The sequence below is a fragment of the Scylla paramamosain genome, chromosome 9 (assembly GCF_035594125.1).
Source record: "Scylla paramamosain isolate STU-SP2022 chromosome 9, ASM3559412v1, whole genome shotgun sequence".
NCBI classification, from domain to species: domain Eukaryota; kingdom Metazoa; phylum Arthropoda; class Malacostraca; order Decapoda; family Portunidae; genus Scylla; species Scylla paramamosain.
The window spans coordinates 326,675-349,287 of record NC_087159.1 but is presented as its reverse complement, the minus strand read 5'-3'; the positions used below and the strand labels follow the sequence as shown (position 1 = coordinate 349,287).

The 22,613-nt window shown below is 45.1% G+C and overlaps 1 protein-coding gene and 3 non-coding genes across 4 annotated transcripts in view; all 4 read right to left on the bottom strand.

The window, feature by feature from the left end:
* The window catches only part of LOC135103332 (gamma-aminobutyric acid receptor subunit beta-like), a 277,770-nt gene that overhangs the window by 77,191 nt on the left and 177,966 nt on the right, over nucleotides 1–22,613 (bottom strand). The gene's annotated exons all lie outside the window — the stretch shown is intronic.
* Nucleotides 2,500–2,572, bottom strand: Trnap-agg (transfer RNA proline (anticodon AGG)). The gene has a single exon. It is a non-coding gene; the product is annotated as a tRNA-Pro (tRNA).
* Nucleotides 16,488–16,559, bottom strand: Trnae-uuc (transfer RNA glutamic acid (anticodon UUC)). The gene has a single exon. It is a non-coding gene; the product is annotated as a tRNA-Glu (tRNA).
* Nucleotides 22,181–22,252, bottom strand: Trnap-agg (transfer RNA proline (anticodon AGG)). The gene has a single exon. It is a non-coding gene; the product is annotated as a tRNA-Pro (tRNA).

The following is a 22,613-nucleotide window of genomic DNA, read 5'->3' as shown; positions in this document are numbered from 1 at the left end:
AGATGAAATAAAGATGGACAGGTGACAGCGTTGAGTAGAAGGGTTAAGAAGTTTCAAAGTCCTGCAGTGAAATCATGTGAACTGCTGATGATAATGAGAATGTTATTTATTACCCACCACTCGCCTTGTATTGTAACTCCCTCTCTATATTGCAAGTCATATTTGCTCGCCTCCTTGTCTTCCGTACCCTTCCTGCTCCCTCCCACTCCTTCACGTGCCCTCCCTCGTCCTTGACATCTCAACTCTTTATATTATATTTATTCTCCTTTAATCCAAGCCTCCAGCAGCCTTTTCCTCTCCCATCTAGTAAATTTCCTTTATATTTTCCAGCATATTTCCTCACGTTTTCCTTGACATCTATTTGTTTACTTTCTTTTAGTGTGTTTCCTTTAAATTTTCGTTATGTTTCGTCTACGTTTTCTTTCATTCATGTGTATTCCTGTGTGTTCATTTCTCTTACATACAAAATTTTTTTTCCGTTTTTTTTTCTCTTCACTGTATGTCATTTCGTCTTGTATTATCCTCATTCTCTCTCTCTCTCTCTCTCTCTCTCTCTCTCTCTCTCTCTCTCTCTCTCTCTCTCTCTCTCTCTCTCTCTCTCTCTCTCTCATTCTCCTGTGTTTACCTCCATCACTCCATCTTCTCTTCGTACCCACCTTCCTTCATTTCCCTTCAGTAGCTGTCTCTTATCCTGTATTTACTTCCTCGCTGTCTCAAGTACTGACTGCACCTTTACTCCTCCTCCTCCACCACTTCCATCTCCCCATCCTGTCTCTTATAGATCTTATATTTACTTCCTTCCTGTCTCAAGTACTATCCTGACTGTACCTCTCTTCCTTCTCCTCCTCCTCCTCCTCCTCCTTCCAGCACTTTTCTCCTCCCGTGCTTCCCTCTGGCCACGGGTGTCTCATTAGTTCTCACGTCCTCAGATGCACCTTGTCCCTGCTTCCCATTATCCCTCTGTCCTCTCCTTCTCACCGCCTATACAACCTACATCTTTTTACTCTCTCTCTCTCTCTCTCTCTCTCTCTCTCTCTCTCTCTCTCTCTCTCTCTCTCTCTCTCTCTCTCTGGGAGTAAACAGAGTAAGGATTTTGTGACCTACGTAATTTACTGGCTCGCTTTATCGTAGTGGTGGGAGGCGGGACATAAATGAGAAGCGGTGGCTGAGCTGGGCTGGGTCTTGGTCTGGACTAAGGCTGGTCGGGGCTGGTGGGGGAGGAGGGTAAGGGTGTGGTGTAGTGTATAGGGAGGGAAGTAGGAGGCGAGGGGAACTAAATAGCGACATTGGTGTGGCTGAGAGTCAAGGGCGAAGTATCAAAAGGGATCTGATGGAAAACGTAACTAGGGAGGGAATGGGTAGTAATGCTGGTGGTGGTGGTGGTGGTGGAGGGATAGGTGGAGGAACATAAAGGGAGAACTAACAACAGCAGATATACAGGTTCTTACCTTACATGCAAACAAACAAACAAACAAATAAACAAACATCAACGTATCTATTGACTTGTATGGAAAAAAAAAAAAAAAAAAAAAAAAAACATATGTATAAAACTCTAAGGGAAACAATAACTAACACCGAACCTATTTCCATCCATGCCAGACAACTCGCGACAGCCTGAGGAGAGCGGCGAGTCACAGGTGAACCACAACGAATATAAATGCCAATTTGCTACAACAGCGAATGTCACCTGTGGACTGGAGTGCAGGTACTTGTCCAATCTGTTTTTGTGAGATGTGCCTGTTTGTGCTATGGACGTCATTGGAGGTAGTGGTGGTGGTGGTCGTAGTGGTGGTGGTGGTGGTGGAGTAGGGACGACGACGACGACGACGACAACAACAACAACAACAACCGAAAGAGGGGAGAGGAAACGAATGGGAAGAGAAAACGTTAATGGCAACAGTAGTTAGTAATGCATGTAAGAAAATCCTTTACTGTAGAAAAACAAAGACGATGATGACGATAATGATGAGAAGAAGAAGAAGAAGAAGAAGAAGAAAGAAGAAAAAGAAGATAGCATTAACTGTACCCTCTCTAAAAAAAGAAAGTACTGAACATTGTCTGAAGAAGACGAGGAGGCAGAGGACAAGGAGAGTAAGAGAGACACGGACAGAGGACCCGGGCAGCGAGGCGAGGCGGGACGTGCGGCGGAGGCAGGCAGTGAGCAGTAAGTCAGCGGGGGTAATGAGGGACGACGCTGCGCAGAACACTGGGACGCCGACCGTAAATCCCGCGGAAAGGACATTTTAAAACCTTTTGTCATTCTCGTAAAGAGGTGGGAGGGACGCCTGGTTGGAGAGAGGAATGGGATGGGAGAGTAGAGAGGAGAGATACGAAGGATAGAAAGAAGAGAGGGATGAAATGAAGAAGGAGAGAGGGATAGAGAAGAGATGAGAAGGAGAGAAGGAGAGGATAAGAGGACTTAAATACCTCGCTCCAACCCTTTCTTAATCTTCGCCACTGATGAATGTAAAGGTAAAAGCATTAAAAACATTGCGCCTTGGGCCTGACCGGGCATTTGAACCCGGGACCTCTCGCACCCTAAGCGAGAATCATACCCCTAGACCATCAGGCCGGTGGAAAGAACTCAGGACTCGAAGAACACAAAAGAAAAAGTTAATTCGAGTAGAAGAGAAAGTAAGAGGTGTAGGCGTCATATTAAAAGACTGAGGAAACGGTAAATAAACAGAATATAAAGGAGAGGACGAAACGAAGATCCAAAAGAGAGAAAGAGCGTATAGGAAGAAAAATCAGACAAAAGAGAAGATGAAGAGGAGATGGAGACATTAATGGGAGGAGGAGGAGGAGGAGGAGGAGGAGGAGGAGGAGGAGGAGGAGGAGGAGGAGGAGGGGTAGGGGCGTCCATGAGTTGTCTGTCCTTGTGTTGATGTTTGCAAGGCTTGGGTACACATATGGATTCGGGCACACTTACTGGCAAAAAAATAATGAATGAGTGTGTGTGTGTGTGTGTGTGTGTGTGTGTGTGTGTGTGTGTGTGTGTGTGTGTGTGTGTGTGTGTGTGTGTAGAAAGAGACATGGCTTAGATAGAAAGGAAAGTAAATGAGCGGAAAATTCAATGATGATAAATATAAATAATGATAATGATAATGACTCAAGTCAGGAATGAAAAAAAAAAAAGTGAAGATACATATATAGATGAAGGACGATAATGGAAGAAAGAGCGAGTAAATATAGACAACAATCGTAATAAATAATAATAATGATAATGGCAATGCACCACAAGAGATAAAAATGTCAGTTAACGTAGATGTACAGGAGCGATGGTGAAGGGCAGGCAGGACAGAGAGAGGAGCCAAGAGAGAGAGAGAAAGAGAGAGAGAGTGGGGCAGTAAAAACACCAAATAAACGGCTTGCATTATAAACCGATGAAAGTCCCGGCGGTGGATGACGAACAGGAAAAGTGAATGATATATCCGACAGCCTCTCCACTCCTCGCTTTGAATAGGAACAAACCAAGCCCTTCCCTGCCTTGCCTTGCCTTGCCTTGCCTTGCCTTGCCTCGACTCTTTTTGTCTCTCTTCCTCTCTCTGTTCCCTGGCGAGCCTCTGAGTTTCTTCACATTATTCTTGCAACAAAAGGAAGGAGGATTTAACGTTCAGAATTTTTCACATGTGTCTCAGTCACCAACTTGTCTTGGCATGAATCAAAAAGGCAGTCCGGTTTGTCCTCGTGTCGTCTGCTCCTCCGCCCTGAATTATGAATGCTTGTTTGCCTGTCTGTCTCTGTCTCTGTCCGTTGGTGTGTTTGTTTGCTTGTCCCGTCGCATTCATTGTCTCGGTGACTGCGTTAAACTTCGTAATTGTCGATCTTAATGTAGGAAGAGCCTTGCCCGCCAAACTGTGACGTGTGATATCAGAGTCTGGCGTGAGTGACGTGCTGTAAAATATACCGGCGTGTCTTGTGCCTAAATTTCTGATGGTGAAAGTTGCTCCTCCACCCGCACTGCCGCCGCTAGACTTTCTCCTCTGTCGCAGTTTCGTAAGTACGGGATTGGCGCCATGTACGTGTCTTCTTCACTTCTTCTTGTCATTTGTACCTTCTCTGGTCGTTCTTGTCCTTTTCACTTTTTTTTTTTTTTCAGTTGGTCCTGTCCATTGCATCTTCTGTTGCTCCTAAGCTATGAAACTCCTCGACATGTCCATCTCTTCATGTCACTGTCTATCTCCCCCCTCAATCTTCTTCCTTCAATGGGTATTCACTATGTATTCACTCAACAGGTTCCTCATCCTCCTAGCAGTGTCTCATTACTCGCAACATTCCACATCGTAGTTACATTCTCTTTCCACTACCCCGACCAGCCAGTACCTTTCAGAACAGAGCCCCTATTACACAAAAATATATTTGTTCTCTATTCCTGCCATCAAAACGCACTTCCCTTTTGTCTGTGGGCGTTGACATTCATGAATTGAAAACTCGTGGGACTGGATGACTATATTTGTATGCTTTTGTTAATGGACAGCAGTGCCGGGAGACTCGTGAAGCGGCGGCGACTGGGGATCAGTTCCACTACAGCACTGTGTGTATGAAACAACTCTCAGCATTACTGCATACTCTGCTAGCGGAGTGACTCGAACTTACTGGAACCAGAAACAAGGCGAGGCGGTGCGCGACATATGCCGTGCTGTGGATATCTGGAGGAGAGACTGGTGGACGTGAGGAGAGAGGGACGGGTGATCACGTGCAAGGCAGCAGCAGGTGTTTGCAGGTGAGGCGGTAAAGTGACCGTGATGAAACTTGGAAGAAAAATTATTTTATTAGGTTAGTTAGCTGATTAGTTTAATAACCAAAGATTTAAAAGAATGCATAATAGAGGAAGGCGGTACAAGAAACCAGTGTCAGAAGTTTCGTGGAAAAAAAAGTTAGTTCATTAGGTTAGGTTAAGTTAGTACGTTCGCTAGTTTACAAGAATGCATAATACAGGAAAGAAGTACACGAAACCAGCCACATAAGTTTCGTAGAAGAAATAAGCAGTTCATTAAATAAGGATAGATTTAGTTTGTCGGTTTACTGGCCAAACAAGGATTTAAATAAGTGCAGTAAAGGTGACTAGTGACAGTAACTTAGCAGAAAATGAGTTCATTAATTAGGTTAGGTCACATTAATTAGCTAGTTTAATGACCAGGGAAGGATTCAAGCAAACACATAACACAGGAAAACTTTGGTTCCCAGACACACAATATTCAGTAGCACATTTCACAACCCGAACCTTCACCGCATTTAATAATCATAATTAGGGCGTCGCGGCACTTTACAAAAACACGTCAGCTCATTATATTTACATAATTTTCACGGCATGGCTCCCCATCACCAAACACTGCACTAAACTATTTACATTTAATTGTGGTAAGTGTTCCCGTGAGGCTCAGCGCGACCAAAAGAACACCAGCAACGCAACAGCAACACTTCTCAAACACCAGCAACAGATCTCAAACACCAGCAACACGCCGCCCTGCAAGAAAGTCATGAAACACAACAATCTTGACGGAAAAAACTCACAGAACACAATCGTACAAAACACAGCGCTTCTAGAAACACAAAGTCTGCAACACATCACTTCTGAAATACAATACCCTTGCAGCACAACACTTCCGCAACTCAACATTCCTTCAACATAACCCCCCCCCTGCGTGCATTCCCGCCTCGTGCTGCCTGGAGTGGCGTGACTCTCGGGATAAACCTAAGCCGTGAACTTAACTCTGATTTACGGCTTGTGTACTCGGTTGCTATTCTTAGTTTGGTCATCATGTTGTTTATTCCTTCCAGTCTGGCTTCCACTCATCAAGGCTTAGCTGTATGTGTGCTTTCTTCTGTTCTTGGCTCTTCTGTTACTGGTGGCTGCAGTATCTCACTCATCATCTGTTATGTGAGTCACCGCTTGTCTTGCTCATCGTCAGTACCACACAGACAAGATCAGGAATTAAGGAAGTGCCGGAAGGAGAGAATAAAGGTTGCCAGAACGAAACGCTGACGAACGCTGACAGACGGATACTCGCAGTGAAGTGAGGGAAGAAAATATGCTTCTGAACGTTGTAGGAAGGAATCGTCTGGAGCCATGGAGATTATGAAGCACTTGCCCATTTGTGTGCAGCGTGAGTGAGTGATGAAGTGGTTTGTTTTGAGATGTTCTCGTATTATATATCTATCGATTTTTGGTTAAGTATTTTTCTCTCCTCTCGTCATCATTCCCTTTTTTCTTCTTCCTCCTCCTCCTCCTCCTTCTCGTGTTCATCATTATCATCATCATCATAATTAGTCCGCTGATGATTGAGTGAGCGAGGTAGAAGAGAAGTTTGTAGCGGGTTGCACAGCGTATACCTATAGTTTGTATCTTTTGTTAGGTATTTCAGTCTCTTATGTTATGTAGTGAGAGGATCATATAACCAATTACCCTAACACATTAATTCATAAGTTCAGCATTTCACTCTCTCCTATCGGGTTACGCGGCATCGAGTATTAGTATATAAGTAACTGAACTCATTAATCTGTAAGGTATTAATCTGCTGGCATTCATTTCTGTACTTAGCATTCTGTCTACGAGTAATATGCCAGTTACGTAACTCTTCAGCTCTTAAAGTTCAGCATTCCAATTCCTTATGACATTTACCTCTTAGTTAAAAATTACTGAAAAACTACGCCCTTCATCTGTGCCCCGTGAACTACAGACCGATGCCAGAGGAGAGAGCGTGACACAGGAACACAGGCAAGCATTTCACGTCAGGTAGGTCTGATGGAAGAGGCGCGTTAAGCTGAATATAAACACCGGACTTGCTTATATCTGCTCATACTTGTGTCCTTCCTCAGTTCCTTATGGTGAGTGTGTGGAGAAGGAGAGAAGGAAGGAAGGATAGAGTGAATCAAGGAATGAATCAATGAAGAAAAGATGGAATGCAAGAAGTAAGCAAGGATGGATGAAGGTAAGTAAAGAAAGACGGATAAAAGGGACGTGAAGAAGAGACGAACGAAGGAAGGAAGAATGAAAAGAAAAGAACATGAATGAAAAAGGAAAGAATAAAAGAAGGAAGAAAGCAAGTAAGTAAAGTAAGGAACGAAAGAAGGACAAGACAAACTCAACACTCAACCTAGCACCACTGGGTACCGCTACTTCTATTACTGAATGGCAAGAAGTGACTGGAACATCGACAAACCTCCCTACCTACTTGCTACTACGTCTCCTTTACCTGATGACTTATTTTCTGACCCTACCTCCCTACAGCACCTCCTTTCACACCCTCACCCACCCATACGCATCCACTCCCTTCTTTATACAAACGACTACTGACGGTGAAGGGAAAACATCAGACTCGCCTCCAATATACAAAAGGCAGAAAGTCAGGTCAATAGGTGAATTATGGATTGGAGGAGGAGGAGCAGGAGGAGGAGGAAGCAAGGTAAAGGTGTGGGAGTGAAGCAGGTGTCGGGGGCAGCGCGGGGGATTAGAAGGAAAGGCCAGTGTGTGTGTGTGTGTGTGTGTGTGTGTGTGTGTGTGTGTGTGTGTGTGTGTGTGTGTGTGTGTGTGTGTGTGTGTGTGTGTGTGTGTGTGTGTGTGTGTGTGTGTGTTGAAGGAGGTAAAGAGGGCGAGAGATGGGTGAAGAGAGGGGAAGAAAGAAATACATAGATAGAGAGAGAGAGAGAGAGAGAGAGAGAGAGAGAGAGAGAGAGAGAGAGAGAGAGAGAGAGAGAGAGAGAGAGAGAGAGAGAGAGAGAGAGAGAGAGAGAGAGAGAGAGAGAGGACAGTATGAGTGTGGTGGAAAATGAGGGAGGGAGGACAAGGAGAGGTGAGGATAGATGAGGAGGGGTGGAGGAGGGAGGGAGGGGCTAACACCTGTCACAGTAGCAATACCCTCCCCTTTAAGACAGCGGTACCTTGCCTCACCTGTGGCCACCTCGACACCGCAATTAACCTGCCCACCACCTGCCTGCCTGCCTGCTTGCCTCGCCACGCACGCACAGGCACGCACACACACACACACACACATGCACTGTCACCCGCTGATGTAGAGGGAAAAAGGTGAGAGAAGAGAATGTGGAGGGTAGCGAAAAAAAATGTGTTGTGTTTTGTGTGTGGTGAAGAGCTATATTATTCAAAGCAATTGTAGTCTTAACTCTTGATATTCCATTTTTTTATTATTTTTATTTCTGGTCGTCTTTTCCTTCTCCTACTCCTACTCTTCTTCCTCTTCTTCCTCCACTTCCTCTTCCTTATTATTTGTCTATGTTGTTTTTGTGAATAAATGCCAGTACATCATTAAACGTAAAAACAATGACGTCCACGAAGAAAATGAAAAAAAAAAAAAAATGACAAAGAAAATGCAGCAAATGAAACGCTTGGGCTTAACAGGAGAGGAAACGAAGGTATTTGAATGCCGTGATGAGAGAGAGAGAGAGAGAGAGAGAGAGAGAGAGAGAGAGAGAGAGAGAGAGAGAGAGAGAGAGAGAGAGAGAGAGTGTTAGGTCAATAAGAAACATCCGTCACCACCATTACTTCTCGCTGACAGCCTGAAAATTGAACTGATCCTTGTGTGTGTGTGTGTGTGTGTGTGTGTGTGTGTGTGTGTGTGTGTGTGTGTGTGTGTGTGTGTGTGTGTGTGTGTGTGTGTGTGTGTGGGAGACGGACAGGTGTTGAGGGTATTTTGAAGGTGTGATGTATTTAATGGTCTTCACCTGTTGACTTCCTTCCGTCTCCCTGTCTTCCGTCACCACCGCCACCTCCGCCACCACCACTACCGCCACCACCACCACTTTTGAGTATTGCAGGAAATGGGGTTACTAGGTCATATTGATGATGACTATTGGTGCTATTATTACTATTATCATTATTATTATTATTATTATCATTATTATTGTGACTGAAGGTAAAACTAACTCGTAAAACTAACTAATTCTCAGGTGTTCTGTCATATATTAATTAAAGGGGCCGAACTCCCCCCCCCCTCTCTCTCTCTCTCTCTCTCTCTCTCTCTCTCTCTCTCTCTCTCTCTCTCTCTCTCTCTCTCTCTCTCTCTCTCTCTCTCTACTCCCCCACCACCGGCGTCGTAATTGTGGCGTATCTTATCGCTAGCTCCCACGGCGTAAAAGTTTAAGAGTTGAACACAAGCCTCCTCGTTTGAGAGAAGGACGGGAGCGAGGACCGGGAGGAGGGAGAGAAGGCGTCCCTCTCCTGGCCGCAACCTGACCCTCCCTTGACGCCCCGAGGGGAGACGCGGCGCACACAAAAAGGTACAGGGAGAAGAGGGGATCAAGAGGACCAACGGAGGAGGTAGAGGTGGCAGAGGCGGAAAAGTAAGGCAAAGCTACACGAGTGGTTGGCAATGTGCAAGGGAGATGTCTCATGCCTCGCTCGGTTGAGGGAACACAGCCACCCAGTCTCACCCTCCCAGTGTGCAGGGGCGGGGTTCTGAGAGATGCAGGCGTCTTACACAAGTAACGGAGGTCAAGGCGATGAAAAGACTTGGGGTGTGAATGCTTGTGAATGCTTTGTGGGTGCTCGTGTGCGGTGCCTGCTGGTGTGTGGTGCCGTGTTGGTGTTTCTGGTGCCGTTGGTGTTGGAATACCTGGTGTTAATGCTGCGTTGTGTGTGTGTGTGTGTGTGTGTGTGTGTGTGTGTGTGTGTGTGTGTGTGTGTGTGTGTGTGTGTGTGTGTGTGTGTGTGTGTGTGGTATCTGGTGTTGTACTGTGTTGTTTCTGGTGTTAATGCGTATGTTGGTAGTGTTAGTGTTGGTATGAGTGGTGTTTCTGATGCTACAGCGACCGCCACTACTACTACTCCTACTGCTGCTACTATATGGCTTCTGATGCAATGAAAACTGTTGTTATTGTTGCTGTTGGCTCTTCTTCTTCTTCTTCTTCTTCTTTTTTACGGTAGGAGCACCAGCAACCACAACAACAGCTGCTACATTTACTACTACTACTACTTCTACTACTACTGTTACTACTGCTACTACTGCTACTACCACAACTAATACAACTCCAGCTCCTAATACTTCTAAAACTTCTACCACTACTACTAGCAAATACCACAACTAACACTACTCCAGCTCATAGTACTTCTAAAACTTCTACCACTACTACTAGCAATACCACCACCATCACCACTTGAGCCATTAATGGATTGAACACACACACACACACACACACACACACACACACACACACACACACACACACACACACACACACATACGAATAAGCCGCCACCGAGGGACATAGAATAGGATCTGCGCGAAGCTGGCGGGGAGTAGAGGAAGGAAAGCAAGGAGGGTAAAGGACGTGAGATGGATAGCAAAGGAAGAAGAGTAGGGGAAAAATGAAAGAAAGAAAAGGAAAGGAAGGAAAGGAAGGGGAGGAAGGAGGAAAGGACATGAGATGGATTGCAAAGGAAAAGGAGGAGGGAAAGACAGAAAGAGGAAGGGAGGAAAGATGAAGAGTGAGACAGAGGGGGAAAATAATAAATTTAGGTAGGTAGATAGGGAGGAGAGTAGGAAGGGAGGAAAGCAGGTAGATAGGTATACAGGGAGGGAGGGGAGGGAGGGAGGGATTTAAGCAAGGAGGGAATGGAAAGAGGCGGCGAGGGAAGGAGGCACGTACGTTAGTAGATGGGTAGGCAGGTGAATATGGTAAGTAGGTAAATAAAAGGTGTGCAGGGTTAAGTGTAGGTAGACACGCAGGTAAAGGTAAGTGAAGGTGGAGAGACACATAGGAAGGTTGAATTACGTTAGGCTAGGTCAGGTTAGTTTTTAAGTTTGTTTAGTACTTTAATTTTGATTAGGTTAGGATAGGTTAGGTTAGGTTAGGTCAGGTTACTTGTTAGGTTAGTACTTTAATTTAGGTTAGGTTAGGTTAGGATAGGATAGGTTACGTCAGGTTAGTTGTTAAGTTAGGTTAGTACTTTAATTTAGGTTAGGGTTAGGTCAAGCTAGGTTAGGTTGGGTTTGGTTCGTTTACTAAAGGTCAGAGGTGCCGCGTCCTGTCGATTTTCGCAAATAAAAAACCAAACAAAGCCTCGGACACGGAAACTAATTTTGGCAGAGGATGTTTGAGACCCGAACCTAATTGACACAAGCAAAAAAAAAAAAAAAAAGGGGAAAAAAATGCTTTTGGTGTCATTATGTGGATAATGAAGGCAACCATACGAGTATAAATCCCTTCCCACGAATCACGAGGACTTTCGCTCTCTTCTCGTTCAACACCATAACGTATTTTTAACAACATTGCTCTAGACGGGGCCAGGATTACCACATCATCCATTAATAACAATACATGTAAACCTAAGAAAGAGAGATTAAACGAAAAAAAAAAAAAAAACACTCAGCCCTAATAAAGTTGTTAGCTCTATCCTATCAGGTTGTTAAAGCCCCATCAGGTTGTTAGCGCCTTCAGGAGTACTCGTCATGCCGCCCCCGCCGCCCAAACAGCGCCAATAAGGAAGGTTTGCAGGTGGGCGTTTTATCTCCTTTAAGAACAAGTGAGGCAACCATATGGGTCTTGCAGGCGGAGGGGGGAGGGGGGTGGCGCCTCTCAACTGCGACTTCCCTTTACTCCTGAGGCCGCGCCGGGTGGAGGAGGAGGAGGAGGAGGAGGAGGAGGAGGAGGAGGAGGAGGAGGAGGAGGAGGAGGAGGAGGAAAGAGGGAGTTGTTTAGCCTAAAAAGGGAAGATGAGGAGGAAGAAAGGAAGGAAGAAGGAATTGAAGGAGAAAAGAAGGAAAGAAGGAGGTGCCTAGCATAACAATGAGGAGCAGGAGGAGGAGGAGGGAGAAGGAACTACCTAGCCTAAAAAGGAAGGAAGGAAGGAAGGAAGAAGGAAAATGAAGGAGGGTATGAGGTGTTAGGGAAAGAGAGGGTGAGGGAGCTGTAGGTTGACAGAGGGGAGAGGGAGAGGAAAGGGAGGGGGAGAAGAGGTGAGAGGTGAGACGGATAACGGGAGAGAAGTGAAAGGAGAGAAAGAGGAATAAGGTAGAGCAGGGAAAGGGAAAAGAGGGGAGAGGAGAGAGAGGTGAGAGGGAGGAGGAGGGGGATAAGGGCAGAGGGGTGAGGGGTGAGGCGAGGCAATATGGAAATGCTAATCACCCCGGCGGCGCCCTGGCCAGGTGAGTACATTAAAGTGCACCTGTGGATACCTGCCCACGCCTACCTCGCCTACACGTCTCGCCGCGCCTCCCCTCCCCCAGCTTCCCCCCCACCGCCATAGGCCTATCCTAACCTGCCTTTTTTTTTTATTCTTCCTTCCTATCGAGTTTAGTTTTTCATGTGAGCCATTTAGGTTTTCTTCCTTTTTTTTCTTCTTTGACTCTCTCTCTCTCTCTCTCTCTCTCTCTCTCCTCTCTCTCTCTCTCTCTCTCTCTCTCTCTCTCTCTCTCTCTCTCTCTCTCTCTCTCTCTCTCTCCTCTCTCTCTCTCTCTCTCTCTCTCGACTACACTACCTTATTTGTTGGTGGAGTTTTTTGTGTATTATCTTTGTTGTTTTTTTTATTGTATATTGAAACTGTGGTCAACAAATCATCTATCTATCTGTCTATATCTACGTGAGTGTGTGCGAGTGTGTGTGTGCGAGTGTGTGTGTGTGTGTGTGTGTGTGTTTGTGTCACCAGTCAGCTCCCACACACCACACCACAGCTCACGTTGCATCACTCACTAAAAGACAACATATATTTATTTTTCACACCAGCAGCACAAAGAACAAGCACCACCAGTGACCTACCGCAGCAGCACATACACAGGCAGGCAGGCAGGGTAGGGGAGGGGAAGGGTGCGGGGTAAGCTTTCAAAATACAGTGTGAAAAAAGAAAAAAAATATTACACGTGCAATAAGAATTTAAAGCTTGCAGTGACTCAAAATAAATAGTGTGGGAATTTTTATTTTTTTTTATGATACAAAGTTTCCAGTGTGGGAATTTCTGCTCATGGAAGTAAATATAAAAAAAAAAAAAATGTGATGCTTATTATATAGTTTACGATGCTGGCAGGTTTTGTTCTTAACCAACGCTGTGGATGGAAAATATATTAAAAAACGATAAAATAAGAAAAAAAAACATTACATAAACTAAAGGGGTGAAAATACTGTGAGAATATTACGTGTTACATGTATACATCTCTCTCTATATATCAGGCAGGCAGTCCCACACGGGGCGGTCCAGACAGCACCCACACACTCATACACACATTACTCATACGCGTCGTCCCCTGCTAGAGCGGGGCGGAGAAAAGCAGAGGAAAGCGGAGGGAGGCAGGCAGAGGGAAACAGACAGAGGGAAACAGGCAGAGCAAGACGGAGGGAAACAGAGGCAGACAAAGGGAAATAGACAGAAGGAAACAGACAGACAGAGGGAGAGAGAGAAGGAAACAGACAGAGGGGAGGCAGAGACAGGGAGACAGAACCATCCACGGTCTCATTCTTGACAGACACAAAATCACTTGAGCCGCATCCACTCCGAGGCATCGCGGCTAAATACTTTCCATTCACCCAAACAGAACTGAAGTGATTTTTTTCTTCCCCATCTTAATCTTGTCTCTTGTGCATTATGTTATGGTGAAGGGCACTCAGAACGCTTCTTAAACTATTATTTTTAAAGGATTACTCGTGTTTTTATTTATTTTTTTCCCGTATTGGTGGTGTATAAACTTTCTTCACCTACATCTTATTCTTAAAGTATTATTCGTGTTCCTAATGATTTTTTTTTTCTTCTCCTTGTCTAACTTGACGTGCTTTTTCTGCTGTATACTGTCAGGGTGAAGACAACCGGACGTTTAAGTTTACACGTCAATACCTCTTTTGTTTGATTGCATGGGAATAAATGTGTGACAAGGATTTAAGAGAAAACGATGATAAATAAATGAATAAATAGAAAAAAGTGCTTGCCTTCACGTTTTCTCTATTATTTTTTTTTTTTCAGGATTCCTCCCTCGCTATACACGTATATTGTTCATTTATTAATTTTTTACAAGGATGGGAAACAGGCCAAGGTCTACACAAATATGTAAAAAAAAAATAAGGAAGGAAAAAAAGGAATAAAGAAAGGAAAAAGAAAAATCTCACCCTAAAAATGATGAAATAAGAGATTATGTTACTACTACTACTACTACTGAAAAAAACTACAATAATAACTTGAAATGAGAGCAATTAATTTTTCACTCGGTTTATATCAAAGAGAATAATAATAATCAATACTCTCTCTCTCTCTCTCTCTCTCTCTCCTCTCTCTCTCTCTCTCTCTCTCTCTTCTCTCTCTCTCTCTCTCTCTCTCTCTCTCCCACCTCAGAACTTACGGGGCAGGTCAGATACAGTCATCCACTTAGGCGCTCTGATGAACACTTCTCTTCTTTATAATGAAAGATTCCATCGATCGTGATTGTGATTAGACCGAGGCGGCACCCGAGGCTCCTTCCCTCTGCTGGACGAGGAGCCGCGGAGAAACTGGAGATGCTGGTCCCAATACAAGATGCTCCCATTACAAGCCTTCCCTGTGTCAAACTATACTCACACTAAGACGCGTATTGTTAATTAAACGCTATAGGCTTGCGTGTGGACTGTTTTTGAAAGCCACTGAGATGGACTATCCCTGCTCGTGTTTTTTTTTTTTTTCGTATAGATGCAGAACGGTTCTTAAATTATCAGTGCTGTTATGAAAACATCCTTGAAAATCCCCATTCTTAAGGACTGTTCTGTATTGGTGCCTTTCATTCCTATTAAACGTATAACCTTTCTTAAACTATCATTCTTAAAAAAATATTCGTGCTCTTGGTATTTTTTTTTTCTACTAATAAGGCAGAACGTCTTGCAAAGAACAGGTAGATGATGAAAAAGTTAACATCCCGTTGCTTTAATGGTGATGGAGAGGGAAGACAAACACTCCTTGTGATAGCATGACTTGCTGGCATGAGTGATCCATTCCTCTTCCTTTCCCTTCCCTGCCTCACTGAGCTCGATGCAGGGTCAAGGTTAGTCCCACAGAGGCAGAGGAAGCTTTCTCTCTTAACTGTAATTGTCGCTATTCAAGCCAGTTATTTATTTTGTACGTATTAAGAAATAGGCGGAAAAGTAAAAAAAAAAAAACACACAACTTGCAGCTCACGAAATCTAAAAGTCACGATGTTATGATTCCCCACCTTGGCGTGCGATGAGCCCCCCAGCGGCACAATGGAGGCCACGCTGCGTCATGTGTGCGGGCGTGCGCCGTACGGCATTAAGACTGATGAGCCACGGGGAAGGTTGGTGTGAAGGTGGCAGGCGCGGGGGTGGCGGCCACTTGGGTGAGGCGCAACACAGCTCGCCCTGCTAATCCCACACACGTCCCATGATGAAGAGTAATGTCCTCTTCATCTCCAGGGAAGGATGGGTGTGCGGGCCTGGTGGGGAAGGGCGCTGGGGGAAGGGGAAGGGAGGGGCGGGGGCGGCGCGGTAAGGATTGAGGGAGCAGTCAGTCTCTCGTTGCGCGGGACGTGAGCTGTAAAGATGAGGGATTCTTTGCTCTAAGACAGGACTGCCCACGGCCGTACTGGTACTGCCACACGTTTCGGCATCTAATCTTGGACAGTTTCAACGCGCTCTAGTGAAAGCAATTGGGAATTTCAAGGGTCTTTTCATGATTCTAATGATAGTTTAACTAGATTTCTGTGTCATCAATGGAAAAGCGTCAACGAAAAGCCGTTTCATTATCTTTGTGGCCTTTGGAAACAGCCTTGATGAGAGAGCAAAGCGTTTCAGAATATGGGTCTTACATCCAGGAAAGATTGGGTATTCAAGTCTCGGTAGGTGTATCGGAAAAAGTTTGCAGAGGTGTTGTTCACGGCACGACGATACCAGTGAGTGTGTCGCCCTCACACCTCCCTCCTGCTGGATGAATGTCGCCTCACATGTCGATGCTCTAACAAACTTCAGCAATAAGAAGTACTATCACGTAGCAGCGCCATAAAGTACAAATCACGAGAAATTGCGCCTCTTGGGACAGAATTTCTCATAAAAGTTCACAAGTTACCATCACCAACATCGATCGTCCAGCAGTTCTCGAAAAAAAAGAAAAAGAAAAAGAAAGAAAAGAAAAAAAAATAGCAGCATAGTACTGTGGCCAGCCGAGAGCAAAACACGGCGTGAATCACAACCTTCCCAGCGCCACGTGTCCATCAGCAATACATTTTTTTTCCCTGGCTTTGCATTGATAACTGCGACAAACACACTGCCACCGCTCCGTCACGTCAGCGGCGGCTGCCAGATTGGAGCAAAACCCAATTCTCGCGTTCACTGATCCAGGTGCGATCCTCATAATTCTGCGAGCACGGAATAAACAGATTACAGGTGAGAGAGCACGGGATGATTGCTGCCCTACTTCACCCACTGGGCAGCCCTTATACGTCCCTTACAGCCACAGCACAGCCCCCCGAATAGACACCACCCTTTGTTATATCCTCTGTCCGCTTAAATACCTGCATCGGATCAGCTCTTAATCTATACAAAGGCAGATTTAAGTTTAAAAATACTTATTCCCATGCCGGGAATCGAACCCGGGCCTCCTGGGTGAAAGCCAGGTATCCTAGCCACTAGACCACATGGGACCACGTGTAACGCAGCGACAGTGACAGTATTAGTAGCTAAAGTAACACTGTAGTAGTAGTAGAAGTAGTAGTAGTAGGAGGAGGAGGAGGAGGAGGAGGAAAAGGATCACAAAGGATAACAAAGGAAGAACAAACAGTAGTAGGCATGCTGGTCTCCACGAAGTTGTCTGTGGTCTTCAACATTATCTAATTCTACTATAAAGTAAGAGACACGGGAAAGTAAAGGGTAAGGAGGAGGAGGAGGAGGAGGAGGAGGAAAAGGAGGAGATGATCACGTGCCCTCCTGTCTTTTTCCCACTTGATTTAGTTACGTGACGCGTCTGAAGGTGAAGCTGTGCCTGTGAGTGAACGCGTGAGGGGTGCCCGGCTCTCCATCAGCCATCTACTTGCCCCTCACCTGCTTGCCCTGTCTGCCGTCTGTCTGTCTATGCTGCTCCGCCTTCCAGCTACCTGGCGCGTCACGTTACTGTTCACGTTCACCGGAGCTCTTTACCTGATTTGCTGCGCTTCCTGTACTAATGGACGCCAGGTAAAGGTGTATGTGTATTGTTCTGAATAATGACCTTAACCTGAATTACTTCTTCCATCACGTACTAGTCTTTTTATCTCTCTCTCTTTTTATAAATATATTGAAATATTAATGGTTTAATACTAGTTCATCTTTCAACCAGTCATCTCTTAATCTCCTTGAAAGTCAATGTACGTATAATTCACAGTCATCAATAGATAAATAAATAATAAATAAATAAACAAATAAATAAACTGACCCACGCTGACGCTTCCGAAAAGAAACCAAGTAAAAGGAGGTTCCAGCCACCCTCCTCTCCACCCCCTTCCTCTTCTTTCCCTCCCCCCCTAGAAAAAAGTAATTTTAATTTTGGACACGACCCAATACAAGGCGGCGGCGAGGAAGGGAGCGGAGGTGTGGGTCAGGGAGAGACAGGAAGGGAGAGAGGGAGGGAGGGAGGGAGGAGGAGGGAGGAGGAGGAGGAGGAGGAGGAGGAGGAGGAGGAGGAGGAGGAGGAGGAGGAGGAGGAGGAGGAGGAGGAGAGAGAGAGAGAGAGAGAGAGAGAGAGAGAGAGAGAGAGAGAGAGAGAGAGAGAGAGAGAGAGAGAGAGAGAGAGAGAGAGAGAGAATGACAGTCCTTGCCGCGCTATTACATCAAAACACATTCTTAACTGAAATGGCTAACTTTTTTTCTCAATTTCTTTTTTCTTTTCCTTTTTCCTTTTCTTCTATAATCAAATTTTTGGAAGCGAGCGGTTTACTGAAAATTTTCTCTCTTATTCGTGTGCCCTTGACCAGAATCTTTTGACAGGTAAAAAAAAAAAAAAGAAAAAGAAAAAAGAAAAGAACAGGAAGAAAAGAAAGAAAAGAACAACCACTCAATCACGGTCCAGCCACAGCACAGCACATCACAGCACCACAAGCCAAGCCACAGCACTATCCAGTCTGCCATCACAACAAAACAGCCTGGAATTTTCACGTACGAATTTCTTACATGAGAATTCCGATAAAAAAAAAAAATAGGAAAAAAGAAAAAAAGAAAAAAAAATAGCCTTCAATCAGGACCGTTCTTTCATTTTACACTTTGTTGTTTTCGTTCAAATTCGTGTTTTGAGCCCAGAGGAGCGGAAAGTTTTTGGTGTCTGTACGAGATGTGCTGCTCCGCGCTATGCACAGGAGGAGCGGATGAACAAAGAGAATGCTTATGGATGCGTTGAAGACAGACAAACTGGTGACGAGGGTAACAGAAGAAAACACAGGAAAAAAAAATAAGGTAATAATAAAAAGGGTGAAGACACTGGAAATTGAGTTAACAGGCAGCAGGGGGAGAGAGAGAATGACCAAATGGAATGTTTAGAGGTCCACTGGAGAAACACAAGTGGATGAAAGTGGTAACATAAGACACAAAACAACGCAGAGACGAGTGATCCGCAGTACCAGAAAAAAAGTAGGACGGAAGAACAAGAGGATGACTAACGTAATAGAAAAGGCATTGGAAAGACTGAAGCAGAGACCAGTGATCCGCAGTGGTAACACCTGAGTGGAGCAACAGGAAGAAGTAAGAAGGCAAGACGGTGTACCTCAAACATTCCCCGACTTGGACAATATCCACCACGAGGCTGTAAGAGGTTTTATTGGCCGCTGACACAACAACCTCCTGCTGGTCCCAAGAGTGGCTCGTATTCAGAAACGCTTGGCTCTTTCACCACAAGTAATTTCCAAAGCCACAGAGATGATTAGCCAGATTCTCAAGTGTATTTCGATTGTTATTAATGTAGAAATCCTGTTAATTTGCCACTGGAACCATAAAACTCCTTAAAATCTGTGTCACTTCAGGTAGAATCTTTTGAAAGTACTGGATGTGTGACGGAGAAGTTTCAGAATAAGGTCCTGACTGATGAAGGGGACAGGATGCAACAACAAACAACAAACAAACAACAACAACAACAACAACCTGAATGGCGGTGGTGGAGGCAGTGAAAGGTCAGTTGTTGCAAGCAGCGGAAGAAGAGAAAGAGAGTGCGAGAGGGGGAAAAAAAAAAACACAGCAAAAAGGAAGGAGGAGAGAAGAGGAAAGGTCACAGTTGATAGGATCACTTTTAGCACCTCGTTCTTCGCCTCGACAGGAGGATGTAACAGCGACATGAGAGGGAGAGAGTGCGAGGTTAATTCTGAAGGTTGGGGGATGGAAGAGGAAGAGGAGGAGGTGAAAAAATACAAAGGAATACAAAGGAAGATCAAACAGCAACAGACTTTAAGATCCTTAACATGCTGTTAGGAGGAGGAGGAGGAAGAAGAGGAGGAGGAGGAGGAGGGGGAGGAGGAGGAGGAGGAGGAGGAGGAGGAGGAGGAGGAGGAGGAGGAGGAGGAAAGAGAATAAGAAAACAAAAAGAAAAGAAAATCAACAATAAGAAAAAAAAAGGACACGAAAAATGAGAGAGAGAGAGAGAGAGAGAGAGAGAGAGAGAGAGAGAGAGAGAGAGAGAGAGAGAGAGAGAGAGAGAGAGAGAGAGAGAGAGAGAGAGAGAGAGAGAGAGAGGGGTTACAGTTGGTATAGGCTCAGTTTGGTTATCATAAACTCAGCAATAACTACAAACTTTCTCGATAACATCTTTCCCCGATTTACTTTTTATTTTTACTTTTTTTTTTTTCCCCAGGGAACGACAACTTAGCAGGTCTTTTACCGCCATTTCTGTGACCTTGACCGCCCTCCCCCCCACCTCGTGTTTACAAAGCGAAGATGGACAACAACAACAACAACAACAAAAGTAACAAAAAAAAAGACGAAGAAAGCAAAGAAGCCCCGTTGAAAATATACCATTCCCAAAACAAAACTGACCAAAAGGAATAAAAAAAATAAAAAAAATTACGAGAGAAGTGTCTTGAAACCCGGCCACTGTACTGAAGGGCACGCGATGACCCAAAGGCACCAGGCGACACTGAGGAAGCAGGTGGCAGACGGCAGGTTAATGAAAGGTTTGCCGCAAGCCAGAACACATCTTGGGTTACTGCTGAAGTGGGTTAATGAAGATAAATGGCAGGGAGGAGGAGGAGAAGAGAGGAGGAGGAGGAGGAGAGAAGAACATGTAGTGTGGGGGATGAAGGACCACTGACTACACACACACACTACGTTAGTTCAGAAGTGATAAAATTTAAATGGCTTCCTTTACCACCTCTCTCTCTCTCTCTCTCTCTCTCTCTCTCTCTCCCCCACGCACGAGAGAGAGAGAGAGAGAGAGTGAGAGAGAGAGAGAGAGAGAGAGAGAGAGAGAGAGAGAGAGAGAGAGAGAGAGAGAGAGAGAGAGAGAGAGAGAGAGAGGAGAGCGAGGGCCGCGCCAGGATCACGCTCGGGCCTTCCACACAGCACCACCTCCTCATTAAGCTGTTAATTACCAGAAAAAAAAGCTCTTTAACGACGTGATTACCAAGATGAATCGCTTAGAAGCTCACTCACCCCTTCACCCCCAAAGCTCAACCCCAGCTCACCCCTTCAGCGTCCTTCTATTTATTCCTCTTCAAAATTCGATGGAAAATGTAAAAAATAAAAAAAAAAATAAATAAATAAATAAATGTAGCGAGGGAGGAGTGACTGATGGAATGGCGGATGTTTTACGGCTTCCTGGCTGGCTGTGGGCGACTGTGGCTGGTTGTAACTGGCTGTGGCGGCTGTGGAGGGAGTGTGTGTGGCTGTGGCTGTCTGTGGTGAGAGCTGTGGTAATGTGGTTGGCTGTGGCTGGTAATGGCTGTTTGTTTTTTGGGTGTTTCTGGTTGTGAAAGGAGCGGCAAGTGGTACTAATGTGGTAATGGTCCAAAGACAACTTCAATTACTGCTATTATTGTTTTGTCTCAAGGATTACAAAAAGCTAAAGAAAAATGTTCCATTAACTTCTGCTTAAACTATTTGATATTAATGTTAGTTATTATGTTTACTATTGCTGTTTCTGCTGCTGCTGGTGATAATGGTGATGATGATGATGGCGGTGATAACGGTGGTGATAATGATGATACTACTTTAAGGCTTTGGTAATGATAATAGTAGTAGTAGTAGTAGTAGTAACATTCAAGACAGTTTGCAAGTCATATAACTTCCATTTTTTTCTTTTATTCAGAACTCCCTTACGATCTTTCTATTTATCTATTTAGTACCTATTCATTTTTTATATATATTTATTCATTCATTTTTTCCTGGAGCAACAGTCACCACACCTTTCCAGTCATGCATTCACTCCCTTCCTCGTCGCTGGCTCACTCTCATTCACGTATATTAGACTGAGCCGCCACTAATGCTCTTTACGCTTTGCATCACTGAATCATGAACCGCCGCCTGGTTGTGCTCGCTGCAAGGTAAATATAGGTCAGTGCCTGCAGACGCCATCAGTCAACAGCCACACGTGTTTTTTCTCTTCTCACCATAATTTCCTTTCACTCACTCCCGGTCCAGCCATCACCACCACCACCACCACCGACAACCACCACCACCAGCACTACCAGCAGCAGCCCCCACACCACGGCCACTCGTGTCTATAAAGAGTCTAGACCTTGGCCAGACATGCACGAGATTCTGTTTGAGGGGATTAGCAACCTTTTATGAGAGAGAGAGAGAGAGAGAGAGAGAGAGAGAGAGAGAGAGAGAGAGAGAGAGAGAGAGAGAGAGAGAGAGAGAGAGCCACCCAGATGACTAGCCAGCCAGTCAGCCAGCTAGCCATCTATCCATCCATCCAGCCAGTCAGTCAGCCAGCCATCCATCCATCCAGCCAGTCAGCCATCCAACCATCAATCCAGACAGCCAGACAAGCAGACAAACAACCAGCCATCCTGAGACACAAAGAAAAGAAGCACACACGCTTAGCCTGGCCAGTGCAGCACGGCGGGGCGGCAGAGGTGGGCGGCACCAAGGGGCGGGGGAGCCACGCGCAGCCTGTCCGCAGCGCTGGAGTGGGGAGTGTGCTGTGCTAAGGTTGTCATGAGGCCACGTGCGTATTCGAGCAACACACGCACACCACCAAGTCCTGAAGGGCACAACACCACACTAATGCTGTACTTTCACCATTCATAATGTTCTGTATTCGAAAAAAAAATAAATGAATAAGAAAAGATAAAAATCTCAACCGCTTGGGCCTGACCGGGATTTGAACCCGGGACCTCTCGCACCCTAAGCGAGAATCATACCCCTAGACCATCAGGCCGGTGAGAAAACTGACAAACAACAAAGATACAGATCCATATTCTGAAACACTCGGAGCTCTGAGACTACTGCTAAAAGTTTTAGAAATTATTTGGCGTGTTTTCTTAAATGTTTTTCTACTGACTGTGTAGAATACTTATTAAATCATCACTAGAATCATAAAATCACACTTGAAAACCTCCAATAATTTCCACTACAGATCTTAAAAGTCATACTGGAGAAAAAGGGCTGAGGCGTTTGGGAATAGGGTTCACAAGGGGGCGCGCTCACACACACACATCTCACCCACTCACTCGCCAACACACTCAGTCACAAGCAATACTTTCACGTGACAATTTTTTTTCAAAGCGGGAATGAATTTT